The sequence below is a fragment of the Beta vulgaris genome, chromosome 6 (genome assembly GCF_026745355.1).
Source record: "Beta vulgaris subsp. vulgaris cultivar EL10 chromosome 6, EL10.2, whole genome shotgun sequence".
NCBI classification, from domain to species: Eukaryota; Viridiplantae; Streptophyta; class Magnoliopsida; order Caryophyllales; family Amaranthaceae; genus Beta; species Beta vulgaris.
In genome coordinates this window covers 68,329,256-68,334,176 of record NC_079207.1, presented here as the reverse complement: position 1 = coordinate 68,334,176, position 4,921 = coordinate 68,329,256, and positions in this window count along the sequence as shown.

Below are 4,921 nucleotides of genomic sequence, written 5' to 3'. Positions count from 1 at the left end.
ATCAAGCAAAACATTATATTGGATAAATGTTGGGCACTTAGTAGTTAGATTAACTTTTTTATATAGAAGATTGTAATAACTTTGCTTTGAAATCTATCAATGTAAATGATGCATTAAGAGTTCTACTCGTGCGAATGGCCTTCTAATATTTTTTCTTCTTACCTTTTGAAACAATCACATATGGATATTTCCATAATTCCACATAGAAGTATTTGCGTAATTTCACATAGAGGTATTTGGTAATTTTATATAAGTATTTCTAGGATATCTATCTTAGGCGAGGATGGGCCTAAGTTAGACTGGTGATCGGGATGAAAATCATACTAGCCATGGGTAGTGGAATTGGCGTGGATTTTATGTTATGCCCGCTCCAATCTCTCGCCCGCCCCTCCACATCCCCACCCGCCCGACTACTCCGCGATCTCACACCCTCCTATCTATTAGAAAATATGTTACAGATTAGTAACTTTTATAATAAAAATCCATGATGTATTATTTTGCAAAGAATAGTAAGTTTGCAAATTGTAAGATTGGAATATAGGCCTTGATCTATAGCGTGAAGAGCTGAATACTAAACTTAAATTGACTTTCTAATTTATTTCATCATTTTGTGATGACTTATCAATTCCTTTTATTTTTTTTATTATATTATATTTGGGGCATAATCTGTTTGAGGTGAAATTTTGCACTCTTGAATTTTGGGAGAATAGTTGGGGAGGGTGATGGGCGGGTATGAAGCGGGCGTAGGTACATACCGAAGTGGGTGGTGTGGTTGGGGTAAATTCAAATATATACCCATTGGGTGGGGATGGATTTAAAATTTCCTCCGCTATGGGTGGTGGAGTGGGGGTGTAGATGGGGACTTCTAGACGGGTGCGGGTGTGGAAGACCCTTCCTTCGCACCGCCCCACAAAATTAACATCAATAGGTATATTTTGTAATTTCATACAGGAATATCTTCTTAATTTCACATAAGCGTATTTTCATAATTTCATTAGGGATATATTTGTAATTTTATATAGGGGTATTTTTCATAATTTTCACATAGGGTTATTTTAGTAATTTCACAAATGGAAATTTATATAATTTCACAGAGGGGTATGATCGTAGTTCACATAGGGGTATATATGTGATTTTACATAGGGGTATGTTAGTATTTCACATAGGGATCCTTCAGTAATTTCACATATAGGTGTCTTTCGTGATTTTACATATGGGTATTTCCATAATTTCCAATAGGGGTATTTTATTAATCTTAATTAGGAATACTTATTCGTAATTTGATATAGGGGGTATTTGCGTAATTTTAAGTAGGGGTGTTTTTGTGATTTCAAATAGCGGTACTTTAGTAATTTCACTAAGGGGTATGTTCGTAATTTCACATAGGATACTTCCATAATTTTTCATGAGGGTGTAACCGTAATTTTACGTGGGGATTTTTTGAAATTTCACATAGGGGTAGTTTAGTAATTTCACTTAGGAGTATTGTAACAGCCTGGAAAATTAAAAGAGTTTACTTAATGATAGTGTAATTATCTATTATATATTCTTATTCTATTTGAATTAAAATATGAATATTATATTTATTATGATATATTAAAGTTATTTACGAAATGGATGAGAGAGAAAGTTAGAGAGAGAGACTCTACCCCTAAGCCCCTGCCCAAAAGAAATCTAAGAAACCCTAGAAAAACGAAAAAAGTTCCCCTCAGAGTGCCGATCCGAATTCTAGCTTGGTTAATCCTTCTCGTCCATTTCATAATCATTGCTTTGCCCCTATCTCTAAATTTACTGAGTAATTTATTGCGTGTTGTTGAGTTTCAGCCTAGCCCCAATTTAATTAGGGTTAGGTCTACGAACGATTATGATTTGCGATCATCCAAAGTAGGTAGTTGGCCTGTTTTGTTGGCAGTAATTTACGCTTGCTTAGTGAATCTCTCCTAAATTGTCAGTATTTATGGTTGAGGTGGGTCATTTTTAGGGGTTTTAAGTACAAATTAGGGCTTAGACCTAGGGTTTGTCAGGAGAGTGAAGTGATGGTTAAGTTCTCTGCTAGTGTGTTGAATGCGTTTCTTTATGAGTTTGGAGGTATTGTCATCATTGAAATTGGATGTGTGGGGGGTGCTTTGTAATCTACCAGTGTGGTTTTTTGATGAAATTGGATTTTTATCCATTAAGTTAGAACTCGCATTAAATGCGATTGGAAAAGTCTCTGTACAGGTATGGTATCTTAGCTTAATTCTTTTGATTTCTATTATTTTGTGCAAGTATAAAAGACAAGTCCTTAGTATTCGAAGGAGTAAGTTTTTGCTTCTTTATTTTTTATTCAATCTCGATTATTTCTCCTTAGTCCTATTGTTTGAAAATTTCTTTAAAGTTTTAACTTCTTTTCTCTGGTTTCTTGTGAGGATGCAATCCTTCAAAGAAATTCTGTTGCAAGTCGAGCATGGCATTCCCCAGGCCGAAGATGTTGGAGTTCATTCATCCTCTTTGCATGGTGCAACCCCTTCCCTTAGCAGTGATGCTAAGTCAGTAAGTGACCCTCCGGGTCCCCTTACTTTCCTTGAAGCTATTGTTTTAGACGACCTTTCTCAAGTGAAATGAGATATTGATGATTTAACTAAAACTTGTTTAGTTGGTAAGATGTTAGGTGCTTCTGTTGACCTTAGGACTATTATGTTTAGAACCAAAGCTGACTGGCAGTTTTGTAAGGGTGATGTAGAATACTTGGATATGGGTAACAACTGGATAATGATCAAATTTGCTAATCTGGGTGATCTGTATCTTGTGTGGGCTGAAAGGCCTTGGCATGTGCAAGGTGAATTGTTCGTGATTTACCCTTGGAAATCTCATTTTGATCCTTATGTGGAAGAAATTAAATATGTAGACTTGTGTGTTAGAATTCCAAGGTTTCCTGCTAAATTGTTAAACTTTGACTCCATTGCTAATCTGTTGGTTGCCAATAATATTGGGTCTCTAGTTAAACTGGATTCAAGATCTATATTCTTAAACATAAGATTCATTTTGCTCGTGCTTGTGTTAGAGTTGACATAATTGAACCCCTCTTGGAGTATGCTGAAGTTACTAGAGCTGGTGGTATGAAGTCTAAGTGTGGCTATGTTATATGGTATGAGGAATTTTCTGTTGGTTGTTCATTCTGTGGTTGTGATGACCATAGTATTGATGATTGTTTGATTCTATCTCCCCCTCCAAAAGAACTTAAAGTGATGTTAATGAAACATCCTAAGAAACAATGGCTTGCTGAGTTCATTCAAGGTGCTACTAGGCTAGCCAATTGCCTCTATCCACTGCTGAGCAAGCTTTAGTGGTGGAGGCTAGGCCTAGACACATTGTGAGACCTCATTCCAATGCTAATCCTCCTTTTAAACAGTCTGTTTCAAAGAAAAAGTTCCCTGGTAAGACGTTCACTGGTAAGAAAAATGTTGGTGTTGGTGGTAGCATTGCTATAAAAGAACCTTTTGTTTAGTCCCATCCTAAAATTGCTGCTATTTCCCTGGCCAGTCCAGTGGGCAAAGGTAAGGGGGTGATGTTAGCTCACCCAGTGATTGAGGTGGAATCCTCTGATGATGATTGTGATTATGTGGTGTCATCTGCTGTCCCTCCTTCTCTAGTCTGTGAAGACAAAGTTGTTGCTGCTAAGCAATTCTTTTCAGCTACTGTTGCGGATGCTGGTGCTAAGCCCCTCCTTCCTCCCTTTGTCAATGATGAAGAAATGGTATCTCCAGTTCCTTTAAGGGTTATTTACCCTTCTGAACGTATAAAGTGTGGGTTTCTTTCTGATGCTGATGGTTTATTAGAAGATGAAAATAATTTATTTGATGAAGATCTTATCCATTTTGGTCTAGTTGATGATACCTATATTCTGGAAGATAATGTTCATATTGAGAACATGGGTGGCTATGTCTCTCAGCAGGAGTGCTCTTTTAACTCTCTCCATTCTGAGACCTCAATCATTAAGCAGATTGAGGGGATGGGAGTTGAAGGGGCTAGTATCCAGGAGAATCTTTCTGCTTCAAGCTCGGCTAAGAGAAGGAAGATGGATTCTGATGAAGAATCATCTACATCCAACCTGAAGAGGGGTATAACCTAGTTCTGGTTCTATCTCCCCCCCTGCCAGTTTTGAATATTTGTTTTTGGAATGTTAGAGGATGCAAAAGGCCTCTAGTTTTGGAGGAAGTCAAAGATTTTTGTAAAAATAATAATGTGCATGTCATGATGTTATGTGAAACCAAATCCTCTTCTCCTCCTGTGGATACTAGTGTAAGGTTTTGTGGGTTTCACCATCATGACTTCCTCCCATCTTTTGGTTTGGCAAGAATGTGGATTTTATGGAAGGATGTTCCTAGTAACCCTTTTTTATTATCAATTTAAGCTAAGTTTGATAGCTTCCTAGTATGTAATGTGCATGTGTTGTCTATGAATTGTTTCTTTAAGCTTATATTTATTTATGCTCCTCCTAATAATATCCTTAAACTCCAATTTTGGGAAGAGTTAATTAGCACTATTCAGATGATTTCAGGGCCCTATGTTATATTAGGGGACTTTATTAATGAGTTGAGTCATAGAAATGACAAAGTTGGAGGTGCAAATTTTTCTTTTGCTCGCCTAAACTATATGAATAGACTTTTTTCTTTTTTAGATTGTGTTGAGTTACCTTCTAGTGGACAAATGTTCACTTGGAAAAAAAAAAAAAAAGAAGTGGCCTTGGTAACATTTTGGAAAGATTAGATAAAGGAGTAGCTAATCTAAAGTTTTAAAATTTGTTTCCTAATGCAAAGTTAAATCATCATGTATTTACTTCTTCAGTCCATTGCCATGTCTCCCTTAAACTAGATATGTTTCAAGATAGGAAATCTCCCCCTTTCAGATTTGATAAAATTTGGACCTCAAGGAAGGATTT